Here is a 14,328-nt window from a genome sequence, read left to right as displayed (position 1 = left end):
ATAAAACCTAAATTCTAATTTAAAGAAATGATACTAACCCCACATACATATTTTCGTAAAGTAGACACCTGGCACACTTTCAAAATGCCACTCAGCCTATAATACACAGACACCTTAATGTAACTTTCTGTGAATATATAATTTTCATACAAATTGCATAAATGTTGATATTAATGGGTAAAAAGTATGGCACATGCAAAACAATGTATGCCCTATACGTCTTAAAATTTCAGTTAAAAGTTCACTATGTGCAGATTGCGTAGATACAACTTATGCCTGAATTTTCATGCACATATCACCACAATGGAAAGACCAAAAATGTGATTTCAAGAGACTGAATGCTTTTTTTTTTTTTAACTAGGTACAATAACTAAAAATTATTATTGCCAGCAACAAGAAATTTAGACTAGCACATTCATATTTATAATCACAGGTGCATATCCATAAAGCAAACATGGTTGATAAAAAAAATGGCTGCACAACTTTACACCCACAAACAATACAGCTGAGAAATGGGGATCATTCTAAATTTAAGTGGTATTATACCTACTATAAATGGAAAAATGGAAGCTCTTAGCGCCCATTTTGATCAAACTTGTGTTGGGCCCATCTACCAGGCGTCAATGTAGCTTCCGCAGACGGGTACCTAACACTAATTTACTGCTTCTCTTGGACTTATCTAAGCCTACATTTTCAGGGTAGTGTAGGAACTAGCTACATAAGAACTCTGCTCAGAAGTCCCAGGTAGATGGGCATTGTTCAGTCTAAAAGAGGTGCTACCCTCAATATATACTACAAGAAATTTAGACTAGCACATTCATAATCACAAATGTAGGCTTAGATAAGTCCAAGAGAGGAGGTAAATTGCGGTAAATTAGTGTAAGGTACCCGTCTGCGGAAGCCACCTTGATGCCTGGTAGATGGGCCCGACACAAGTTTGATCAAAATGTGCGCTAAGAGCTTCCATTTTTCCATTTATAGTAAGTATAATACCACTTTAATTTAGAATGATCCCCATTTCTCAGCTCTATTGTTTGTATGTGTAAAGTTGTGCAGCCATTTTTTTTATCAACCATTTCCAGCAACAGTCAGTGGGCAAAAAATGTCCTTTCTAACTCAAGAAAATATTTTTCATCTGTCATAAATATATTAGATATTCCTCTGTAATGATAACCATTATCACTATTACTGTAGCATATAATGGGCATCGCTAGAGAAAAGATCTGTATATTTTACTCTATGAATTGAGGATGGGCAGTATAGGGACAGTGCAAATAGGAAGGGACTGAGTCTATCTGTTTCTCCAAAGGGAAGGACGAACAGGAGTCTCCCTCAGGTCTAATGACAAACAACAGGGAAAGGCAACACACACATATACACTCACCTAAAGAATTATTATGCACACCATACTAATACGGTGTTGGACCCACTTTTGCCTTCAGAACTGCCTTAATTCTACGTGGCATTGATTCCACAAGGTGCTGATAGCATTCTTTAGAAATGTTGGCCCATATTGATAGGATAGCATCTTGCAGTTGATGGAGATTTGAGGGATGCACATCCAGAGCACGAAGCTCCCGTTCCACCACATCCCAAATATGCTCTATTGGGTTGAGATCTGGTGACTGTGGGGGCCATTTTAGTACAGTGAACTCATTGTCATGTTCAAGAAACCAATTTGAAATTATTCGAGCTTTGTGACATGGTGCATTATCCCGCTGGAAGTAGCCATCAGAGGATGGATACATGTTCTCATTCTGTTTACGCCAAATTCGGACTCTACCATTTGAATGTCTCAACAGAAATCGAGAGTCATCAGACCAGGCAACATTTTTCCAGTCTTCAACAGTCCAATTTTGGTGAGCTTGTGCAAATTGTAGCCTCTTTTTCCTATTTGTAGTGGAGATGAGTGCTGTTGTAGCCCACCCGCCTCAAGGTTGTGCATGTTGTGGCTTCACAAATGCTTTGCTGCATACCTCGGTTGTAATGAGTGGTTATTTCAGTCAACGTTGCTCTTCTATCAGCTTGAATCAGTCGGCCCATTCTCCTCTGACCTCTAGCATCCACAAGGTATTTTTGCCCACAGGACTGCCGCATACTGGATGTTTTTCCCTTTTCACACCATTCTGTGTAAACCCTAGAAATGGTTGTGCGTGAAAATCCCAGTAACTGAGCAGATTGTGAAATTCTCAGACTGGCCCGTCTGGCACCAACAACCATGCCACGCTCAAAATTGCTTAAATCACCTTTCTTTCCCATTCTGACATTCAGTTTGGAGTTCAGGAGATTGTCTTGACCAGGACCACCCCCGTAAATGCATTGAAGCAACTGCCATGTGATTGGTTGACTAGATAATTGCATTAATGAGAAATAGAACAGGTGTTCCTAATAATTCTTTAGGTGAGTGTATATAAACAAAATACAAAAGGGAAATCAAACACTTATCTTCAATGAAGCTTTGGTAGCACCAGGAACTCAGCTGAGAACCAAACACAAGCTAACCACAAGTCCAACAGAAGCTATAAACCATATAGCATAGTGGGAGAGACAACAATACATAGAGAAGGTTAAATGACCAAAATAGCCACACCTGGGGAAAGAAGGTGTGGCAAGCACCAGAAACAACACAGACTTTATTTGATCCAAAAGGAAAACATGTCAGATCAAACAACGTGTTGCCAGTCTTACAGATCTCCTTCCACCTGTCGCGGGGACGTCCGTGACAATGACTTTCTAATTCAAAATAACATTGAGGCTTTTTACAATGTGTAGAAATTATGTTCTACACGCCCTTTCCCTTTGGCCCAACCCCTTTTTAAAAGGAAGATGGACATTGATCCAGGGATTTGTTCCGTGGATCAATATAGAAGGATTATAGGTTGGACTTGATTAATTTTTGTCTTTTTAGAACCTTAACAACTATGTAAATGTGAAGAGAAATCCAGCACTACACAGGGATCCAGATAAAAGCTCTCTATTCCATGCAATAAAACATCCAACATATCGGTAAAGAAGCATAGATCTCAAAGGAAGTTTTCTGTCATCCCTCAGCTCACATTAGGACATCTATGTAATGGGTTGACAGGTGTGCTACCCCAATCAAACTATGCTATAAGTAAGGACCGTTGAGTCTGAAACATATTAGCGACTTCTATACTGGTCTGTTGGATATTTTATCACATGGAATAAAGAGATTTTACCTGGATCCCCGTGCAGTGCTAGATTTCACACCATTGTCAGCTTTAAAACAAGACCTGGCTTGTATCTATAACTGCTTCACAGACTGAGATCCTGCCATATGTAGTAAGATCGTGTGAGTTATATTATGTCTTGTACTTCTGACCAGTAGTGGCTTCTTTTTTCTGATGTTTAGCAAGACTTGATTTATGACTAAAAGATTTCCCGCATTCTGAACATGAAAACGGCTTCTCCCCGGTATGAACTCTTTGATGTCTAACAAAAGATGATTTCAGACTAAAACATTTACCCCATCAGTACATGAAAATGGCTTCTCCTCGGTGTGAGTTCTTAGATGTTCTGTAAGCACTGATTTCATACGAAAATATTTACCACATTTAGGACACGTATATGGCTTCTCCCCTGTGTGAATTCTCATATGTCTAACAAGATGTGATTTCTGACTAAAAGATTTCCCACATTCTGAACATGAATATGGCTTCTCCCCTGTGTGAGCTTTCTGATGTCTATGAAGATACGATTTCTGACTAAAAGATTTCCCACATTCAGAACATGAAAACGGCAGCTCCCCTGTGTGAGCTTTCTGATGTCTTAGAAGATATGAATTCTGACTAAAACCCTTCCCACATTCAGGACATGAAAATGGCTTCTCCCTTAAGTGGATTCTTAGATGGATCACAAGGTGTGATTTCCGACTAAAACATTTCCCACATTCTGAACATAAAAAGGGCTTCTCCCCTGTGTGAGCTCGCTGATGTCTATGAAGATCAGATTTCTGACTAAAACGCCTCCCACATTCAGGACATGAAAATGGCTTTTCCCCTAAGTGAATTCTTAGATGGTACGCAAGTTGTGATTTCCGACTAAAACATTTCCCACATTTTGAACATGAAAATGGCTTCTCCCCTGTGTGAGTTCTCTGATGTCCATCCAGAAATAATTTCTTGCTAAAAGATTTTCCACATTCTGAGCATGAAAATGACTTTTTCACTCCATGATTTCTTTCAAGCAAGAAAAGATTAGATTTCCTTTTAAAATGTTTCCCACGTTTCTGTTTAGTTCTTGTTCTGCCAATCAGTGATGAAGGTTTCTTGTGTCCAGCAGTATCGGTGGATAGATCTCCTCTGTGAAAAACTGAGGGTACATTAGGAGTTATTGAATTAGCTTGTGTGGTATTGTTATCTTCTGCTTGATGGTAGGAAGAGAAATGGAGATGCTTATTGGAATAGCTTATCCTGTCTTCGCCTAGAAAATGAAACAAAATTTTCTTACTTTCCCAGATCCAATTTTTTTATTAATCAGTCGAGCCAGGCAACATAAAGTAAATAGGAGAAATTATTAAAACTGGTGCTAGTGGCAACCAATACCATTCCAACTATCATTTTTCAGGCAGTCTTTGTAAAGTTAAAGAAGTGATTTGATTGGTTGTCTTGGCCAACAACTCCATTTTCCTTTCAACAAGTTTTGGTACATCTTCTGTTTTGTTTTTGTTGTCTTGCTTTATTTTGCTTTACATATTATGACAACTACTTTCCTCTTTCTTTTTTACTTACACCTATCTTTTTAAATTCTCAGCCTCTGAATCCCCTAAACCATTTCACTGCCTACCTATTTTTGGCTTTTAGGAAAAATCTTTTTTTCCATTGTTGCATTCCAGATTTTTTGCTAATCTAAGTGCACATACAACTTACTGATTTATTTTCATTAAAGAGATATTCCGGTTGGAATACATTATCCTCTACCGCTGGGACCCCCACCAATCACAAGAACGGGGGCCTTATACCCCCTGCAGGCCCTTTGCTGTTCCCCTGAAATGACTGGAGTAGAGTACAGTGCTTAACTATGTCTGGAACTCCCATAGAAATGAATGGAGTGGCCGCGCACATTTGTGCGACGAGCCTCTTTGGTAATTTCAGGGGAGCAGCCTGCAGGGGGTATGGTGCCCCCGTTCCCCTGATCAGTGGGGATCCCAGCAGTAAAATGTCCACCGATCTGTTAGTTATCCTCTATACTGTGGATACAGGATAACTTGCTCCAACCGGAATACCCCTTTAACTCTTTCTAAATGGGAACTTGAAACTTCTTACTGAATTGATTTTGAATCTTTAACCCCTTCACGCATTTGGACGTAACTGTATGTCCAAATTGCAAGTAACTTAAAAAGGCGTCCGGGCTGCCATGTACTTAAGGCTGATCAGGCTTGGTGTAAGTGTAACAGTGACAATACAGTGCATAGATGACTATTGCAATGCACTGTATAGCCATCAGGCCCACTGGATCTTCAAGAAAAAAGTGGAAAAAAAAGGTAAAAACCAAATAAATAAAAAAAATGTAAAGAAAATATATATATATATATAATTGTCTTTTCTCATATGAAAAAAAAAAAAAACACTTGGTATCGGCGCATTCGTAATGACTTTATCTATAAAAGTATCATAATCCCACGTGGTGAACACTGTAAAAAAAATTAAGTAACAAACAATGACGATATTGCTGTTTTTGTCACCTCACCTCCACAAAAAAAGAAATAACAAGTGATCAAAAAGTCATATGTACCAATAAAAACTACAGCCTGTCCCACAAAAACAAGCCCCCTCACAGCTACATTGGTGAAAAAATTAAAATTTTATGGACTTTAGTATAGGGCAAAGAAAAATATCATTTATTTTTAACACAAAAGTGATTTTATTCTGAAAGTGTAGAAAAACATTAAAAAATATAAATTTGGTATCGCCGTGGCCATATCAACCCACAGAACAAAATAAAAATAACTGACACTGACAGAATTGCCATTTTTGCCCACTTCACCTCCACAAAAAAATTGTATAAAAAGTCAAAAAAAGACATATACATGAAGAATGCCAATAAAAACGACAGCCCATCCTGCAAAAATCAAGCCCCCAAACAGCTACATAGGGGAAGAAATAAAAATGTTATGGTCCCTAAACTCATGTCAGAAAATTATATGTTAGAAAATCCTGATACCGCTCCTTCCCTTCTGAATGATGCCGTACCCCCAAACAGCGGTATATGACCACATATGAGGTGTTGCCGTATTCAGGTTTCTACTAAGTAAGCCCCACAAAGTGACTCCATAAGTGAACTGGTCCTTAACAAAGTGGGTTTTGGAAATTTTATTAAAAATTTTAAAATTGGCTTCTAAACTTCTAAGCCTTCTAACGTCCTAAAAAAATAAAATTACATTTACAAAATGATGCCAACATAAAGTAGACATGTGGGGAATGTAAAGTAATAACCTGAAGCAGGTATATACCTGGCCGTAGATGCCGCTATCTCCCATGCCTGACCTTTCGGGTGGCTCGGTACGATCGGTAGTGGTCTGAGAACTCAGATGCCGTGTGGACTCGGTCTGTCTTTGCCGGGGCAGGTGCGTGCTGCAGGTTCAAGGAGGCGGCCCCCTTTTTTCGGCGGTGTGGCTGTTGGTGTCTAGGGCTGAGGGGCTTTCTTGGTGAGAGTGAGAGTACTCCCAGCCCCGAAAATTGGGCCTTAATTACCCCAAATATCGGCTTGACCGTGTATTTTACACACTGACTTTTTTTCTACACTGCATTATATGGTGAGGGGGTGAAGATGGGATCCCTGTGAGAGAGGGATAGACCTTCCTGTCTTTCTGCTCCTGCCTGGGTGAGCTCGTACTGCTTGAACTGCACTGAACTGTATTGTTGGAACTTTACAGGTCGCCCATGCACTCCCCTTGCTGTCCCCTCGACGAAATCCGAGAGAAAGGGGCCGAAGACTGGTGAGACCTGCAGGGTCACCCTGCGTTAGTGTTGGACTTGTGACTCTGTCCTCTCCGTTGTCTCCGTTATTAAACTCTGTATATAACCCACGTACTAACAGAGATCAACGTCGACTATTTGGGTTTGGGTCTGAGATCTGTGTTTGTATATGTGGTACAATAATATCTAACATCTAACTCGATCCCTTCTGTCTTTATTTGTAACATGCGCCCTGTTAGTATGTCTTGATGTGATTGCAGTTTCAAATTGATGTGATTGCCCTTGGTTTATCCTGTGTTAATCCAAAGTTTTTTTCTATGTAGATTGTGGGTCTGTAATGTAAACCTGCCCCCTGCTTTTGCACTTTTGTACTAACATATCTAGCGATAATGCCCCCTAAGTTTCGGAAATCGGGGGGGGGGGGGGGGGGACAAGCTCCCCAAAAGGAGGCCCAGGTGGTAGTCCGCAGGCGCAGTTAGATAAATTTTTATGGTCACCAACGTCTAAAACCAGGGGGGGATCCCAAAAAACGGGGAATCATTTGGAATCGGGAGGAAATAAGCTTGCCTCCTCAGAACTGGCCGCGATGGAGGTTAGGGAAATTGACAGGGAAGGCCTGGACAGTGTTAATAAAAAATTAGCTGAAATCTTGGGGGCTGTGAATATGACTAACAGTACCGTAGTACAACTAACAGTCACATTGGCTGCATTACAGGGGGATGTTACAATAATTAGGGATGAAATCACAAAATTAAGAGAAAAAGTTAAAGATTTGGAGTTGGAGACGATGGCTGTAAAAAAGGAGTTGGGTCTCACAAAAAAATATGTTTAGACAATGTTGATCAGGAGTGTCTAGGGATGAAAAATAAATTGATAGATCTGGAGGATAGATCGCGTAGGAATAATATAAGACTGGTGGGGTTCCCTGAGTGGATGGAACAAGATAATCCAGTGGACTTTGTTCAAAAATGGCTGGTGCAAATTCTGGGATCGGATTATGATTTTTCCTCGTTCTGTGTAGAGCGTACTCATAGAATCCCTTTGAGAAAGCCCCCCCAGGTGCACCCCCCAGAGCTTTACTAGCAGATTGGTCTGTTCTAAGGACCGTGATTGGGTAAAAGAGAACTCCCTAAAATTGTGTTTGATGGTAATGACATCCAAATATACCCTGATTTTTGTTGTGAAACACAAAATAAAAGGCGCTCTTTCTATGAGGTAAAAAAAAGATTAATTTCAGCCCATATAAAGTACTCGATGTTATACCCGGCCGAACTCAGGGTTGTCTATAATGGTTCTTTGCATTTGTTCGCCACATCTACAGAGGCTGCACAGTGGCTTGATTCGGCCGGTATGTAGCCTCTGTTGGTGGCTATATTTACATGTGCTGGCTATATGGTGGGCTGGAGTGAGGAGCGGGGTCGGAGTGGGAGTCGGGGTTGGTGAAGTGGAAGAGGTTGACGGGGATAATTTTCTCGGTGAGCCATGAGGAGGGTTGGGGTAGTGGGTATGGGTAGGGGGGAGAATTAGGGAGTGGGAGGGAATGGGAGGGGGTGGGGGGTTGGCTGCTGTCGCTGGGCCTAAGGGGCCTCTCTTCCCCCTCCTGCCGGTCTGCTGAGTGTTTGGTCCCTGGATAGCTTAGAATGACGCGTAGGGTTCTGTGTTGGAATGTGCGAGGGTTGGGGGATAGAGCTAAAAGGACAGTGGTGTTTGATGTTATGGCTCGGCACCTCCCAGCAATTGTGGCCTTATTGGAGATGCATGCAACGGCTGATAGTCTCCCCCAATTAAAGAGACGATGGGCGAAATTGGAATACCACTCATACCTGTCATCATATTCGAGGGGTGTGAGTGTGTATATTCATCACGGGGTTGACTTTTAGCCGTTGGATGTTAAGGTGGATAGGGAGGGCCGATTTGTGTTTCTCCATGGTCAGTGGAGTGGACAGGCGACTATTTTAGCTTTTGTCTATGTGCCTCCTCCCTTTGCCTCCACGGCTCTCTCTTTGCTGTCCACGTTTATTTGCAGTAAATCCCTGTGCCCGTTGTTGCTGGTAGGTGATTTTAATTCTGTATTGGACTCAAGACTGGATAGGATATCTCGTTCCCCTGAGCAGAGGCACTCACGGTCTCTCCTGTGCAGTATTACCCAGGAGCTTGCATGGATTGACATCTGGCATCATTTGTATGGAGAAAAAAGAGCGTATTCATGTTTTGGCCGGACGTACAGGTCAATGTCAAGAATTGACTTAGCGTTTGCAAATGGGGTTATGTCTGATCAAGTGGTGAAGATTAAATATGAACTGCATGGGATTTCCGATCATTCTTCGGTATTGCTTCTGCTCAGGGGAGTGGGGGTAAATACGGGCCCCAATAGAACCTTTAGATTGAATCCTTATTGGTTGGAGGTTATTGGTGAGCTGGATTTAATCAATGCGGAGATTTTTGAAGTTTGGCATCGGAACGAGGGCTCCACTCATATTCATTTTGTATGGGACGCGTTGAAGGCCTACATTAGAGGCCTTTACTGCGTTAAAATAAGGAGGAAACGAGTGGAGTTTCATAAGCAGGAAAACGCATTGAGGGAGAGAGTTAGGCAGTTGCAGGGGCTTTGATGAAACATGGTGCGGATTCACTACGTATAGAACTGAAAGAAGCTAACCAACAATATAGGACTTTTATGGTGGATAAGGCCCAACATAAACTCTTTTTTCAAGGACAGAGACGTTTTAGTGAGGAGGGGAAAACAGGGAAATTGTTAGCCGCATTGGTTGCAAATAAAAGGGGTAGGACTAAAATTAGGTATGTCAGAAATACTCTGGGTCAGATAGTTAAGGATCCAGAGCAGATCAGACAGGAATTTGTAGAGTATTATTCTGATATATATAGATCTGAAACGGTATGTAGTCCCTCAAAAATTGACGATTATTTGGATCAACTAGAAATGCCCTTCCTTTCGCTTCAGGAAACCAGAGCGCTCGATCATCCAATACGACAGGCAGAGTTGGAGGACGCTCTTAGCTCGGTTAAATTTAATTCCTCCCCTGGGGTGGATGGTTTGCCATTTGAACTCTACAGGTACCATGCTAAGGCACTTCTCCCTATTTTGTTGCAGGTTCTAAATGAATCATATAGATATGGATCTCTCCCTCCATCTTTCAGGGAGCCAACTATTACTTTAATTAAAAAAAAAGACAAGGATGGTAGTGATGTTGGGTCTTATAGGCCCATATCACTCCTCAATACAGACTATAAGATCTTTGCAAATTCCTTAGCACATCATCTTAAACGAGTAATTGCAACCCTGGTTCACCCTAATCAAACAGGATTTATTCCCGGGAGACAGATTCAGACGAACCTTTATGGGGTGTATTTGAACCTGAATTTGGGCGACGGGAAAGCACACTAAGGACAAATATTGAGAGATACCAGTCAATCCTCAAAGATAAAAAACATAGACAATTTGTCCGAGATTTAGGGGAATTTCGTGACAAACGGGCCTTCAACATTGTTCAAACATATCCCCAGGAATCTGTACAAACGGATATATCTTCCACTGACCCTGAATCTTCCGACACAGAGAAAGGGGCTCCACCCGGTCGGGGTAGAGGTAATAGTAGGGGAAGAGGTAGAAACAAAAAATGGCCAGGAAAAACAAATCGGGGATATTCACGTACCCCTTACCAAAATCAACAACCACGATCAGGGGATCAGTCATACTTACCCGCGGCTTGCTCTTCCTCCTCATCCTCAATACCATTTGGTTCCCAAAATCCAGTGGCAACCCAAAACACTTTTTTAGAAATGACGAGCGGGGGAAATCAGTTCCTATACCAGTTAAGAGACAGGGAACTCATCCCCTCGCAACGAGGAACCCGGACAAAATAACCCTCTCCCAAAATCAAGTCATTAACCTTACGGACAGAATCCTAAGTGAACAGGAGAGGAGTATCTTAAGTAGGGGCCTCTCCTTTGTTCCAGCCACAAATTTTGATTCCTTTGAGTGGATCAAAGACATCAATCTTTTTGTCCGTGAACTTAAATGGCGAAAGTTCTTCAAAACTCACGACGAAGCGGAGTGCCAAAAACTAGGTATCACTAGATCCGATCTAGAGGGGGTACGGACCTTGAGTTCCCTATTAGACGAGAACGATACCACTCGTGGTTTAGGGCCTTTCACTGATCTTAAACGAAAAAGTACAAGAACCCCACCCCCTCAGGACACTATAGTTATAGATTTGTTTTGTAAACTGGTGACCGACCAACTGACCAAATTAGAGACAGTACAAAATACTAGAATCAGCAATCTAAGTAAGAACGAGATGCAGGCCCTTATAAAGTTGGAAAAGGATCCCAACATTATACTAAAATCATCTGATAAAGGTGGTAATGTGGTCATAATGGACCACAGTACATATCGGGACATGTGTTTGTGTCTACTCAATGACACCACATGTTATGCCACATTACCAACAAATCCCACGATCAAATTCAATATGGAACTTGAGACCATATTGATTCAGGCACTCGATGAGAAACTAATATCTAAGGACGAAATGGGTTATGTGTTATCAATCCATCCTCAAATCCCTACCTTTTATGCCCTCCCCAAGATCCACAAGGGTTACCCACCCATAAAAGGACGACCGATTGTTTCTGGTATAAATTCCATCACGTATGGTGTCAGCTCGTATGTTGACAGGGTCCTGAGACCGTTTGTGCTCTCTCTGCCGTCCCATATTAGAGACACCACAGATTTATTGCTCAAAATTGAGAGTGTCGAGGTTGCGGATACCATCCATTTGGCATCCATTGATGTGGAAGCTCTATACACCAGCATTCCACACCATTGGGGGGTTACCGCGACAAGACACTTTTTGAGTACACGTGGTGTCCAATACCAGCGTCACTCTGACTTTGTCATCAGAGTTTTGGAGTTTATTCTATCTCACAACTACTTCCTATTCGAAACACGTTTCTACCACCAGCTCAGGGGCACAGCGATGGGTAGCCCATGTGCGCCCAGTTCTGCTAATCTGTTCCTGGGCTGGTGGGAGGACACGCTGGTATTCAATGAGTCATGTCGTCAATGGGCCTCCAATATATTATATTGGGGCCGATACATTGATGACGTGTTCATTTTATGGGACGGCAGCAGAGAGGAGTTCTCGGACTTTGTAAAACATTTGAACATCAACGAGATAGGCCTGAAATTTACATCTGAGATTGACCATGACACTTTGGCATTCCTGGATGTACGTATAACTAAACATATGGGTGTATTACATACTGAGACATACAGGAAGGCGACCTCCACTAATAGTCTGCTTCAATGGGATAGCTACCATCCATTGAGCCTAAAACAAGGTATTCCCAGAGGCCAATATTTGCGGATGAAAAGGAATTGTTCATCACATTCCGCTTTCTACAAACAATCCGCAGATCTACGTGGCAGATTCCAAGAACGAGGCTATCCCGATCAGACATTAAGGGCGGCTTTTCAGCATGCCGACCAAAGAGATAGGCATTCTTTACTTGTGAAAAAGATCCCCCAATGTCAGACTGATACCAAAACCAGAATTGTTGGCACATATGACAAGCAAAATCGGAGGGTAAGAGATATCCTAAACAACAACTGGGATATTCTACTCTCTGATCCTGATATAATTGAATTCTTACCAACCACCCCTACCATCACATATAGACGCGGTAGGTCACTACGGGATAGACTAACACATAATCATTATCAAAAACCACCTAGTGACCCTACTTGGCTTGGAAACAGACCCCAAGGAACTTTTAAATGTGGCAACAACTGCGTGTGCTGCCCATATATACTTAAATCCAACTCCTTCTCTAGTACCAGCACGGGCAGAGTATATCGAAACTATGATTTCGCTAACTGCCGCACCCAAGGAGTAGTATACATGTGTTCCTGCATCTGCCCATTGAACTACATTGGGAAAACTAAACGCGAATTTAGAAGAAGAGTATGTGAACATCTGGGGGATATCAGGAATAAACGAGAAAAACTAATAGCACATCATGTAAATGAATACCATAATGGGGATGCAAAAACTTTGAAATTCCAAGTGGTGGAGGTGGTAAGGCAATCACCTAGGGGTGGAGATTGGGACAACAGAATCTTAAGAAAGGAAGCCCAGTGGATCTATAGACTCAAAACCACCCATCCCCTGGGATTGAATGAACAAATTTCATATACATGTTTCATCTAAACTAATCTCTCCTCTTCTTTTCAGTTATGCCTCTATGTTCTCTGTGCCAGAGACATGGGATCCACTAATAAAATAGATATGACTATGAATCCAGCTGTTATCGGAGCCAGAATAGGCTCAAATAGTCTAAAGACATCTCACTACTAGTTATCAATCTCCAAAATATCGAGTAAATATTACGATTCCAATACAATTCTCTGTACTGGCCTCTAGTTGCAGAGTCTCTACTTATAGTGAATATAAGATAATAATATTCCGATACCCAAGCGTCTATGTGAAGAAGGAGGATCAGTGGTAGGCTATGCGTGTCATGACAAACCAATGGCACGCATATGCGTTCCACAGACAGGAAACCATGACCATGTGACGACTAGGGCTCCCGATCATGTGACCGGACATGACGTAGAGCATCGGAGATACAGAGGATAGCGAGGCCGGCTAATAGGTGTGTTATACCGCGTGAGGGACAGCGCTCATGCACCAATAAAAATACCGGCACACTAACACACCCACCGATGGGGGGCGTTACTACACAGATGGCGCCAAAAGGCTTGCTATTTAAACTCTGCCAGAATGCAGTAGAGGTTGCGTATCATCAGCCTCTGTTACCGCCAGAACGTGTAGCCACCATCCTTCGGCTACGGAATATCAACAAAGTCCCCTGACGAACCAAGCCTTTGTACTTGGGGAAACGCGTCGGGACATTTCTTTTTGGACATTCCATATCGGAATTCATCATCCACAGGACAATCCATCTTGTCCTATATACTAGCAGCCTACTTGAGAAAGCATTAGGGTCATGTAGGGGTAAGTAAAGGGTTAGTCATCAGATATCCTTCAGGATATTGAACCCTCCACACGTACATATATCATCAAAACGTAAGTGCTGAGTCTCTGCCTTCTACTATATCAATTGAACATCTTTCACCTTTATGTTCAGGATAGGTCTGCCTGTAATCAAATCTGGCATATTAACCAATATCATAGAAATAATTGGAATGATGCTCTTTTATTATTATTAATTAAAAGTTATTTTTTAATAGGTAGCTATATAATTCTGTGATATTGTATTTGAACCTGGCAGTAGGGGGGGGACCGGACCATTTCATCCTGTCTTTGGATGCTGCTAAAGCGTTCGACAGGGTGGAGTGGTCTTT

At 41.8% G+C, this 14,328-nt stretch overlaps 1 pseudogene; it reads right to left on the bottom strand.

The window, feature by feature from the left end:
* Positions 1-3,242: 3,242 nt before the first annotated feature.
* Positions 3,243-14,328, bottom strand: part of LOC120999694 — a 158,858-nt pseudogene continuing 147,772 nt past the window's right edge.

Source organism: Bufo bufo, chromosome 4 (assembly GCF_905171765.1).
Source record: "Bufo bufo chromosome 4, aBufBuf1.1, whole genome shotgun sequence".
Lineage (NCBI taxonomy): Eukaryota > Metazoa > Chordata > Amphibia > Anura > Bufonidae > Bufo > Bufo bufo.
Note: the sequence above shows the minus strand (reverse complement) of the source record. Positions and strands in the feature narration are given on the sequence as shown.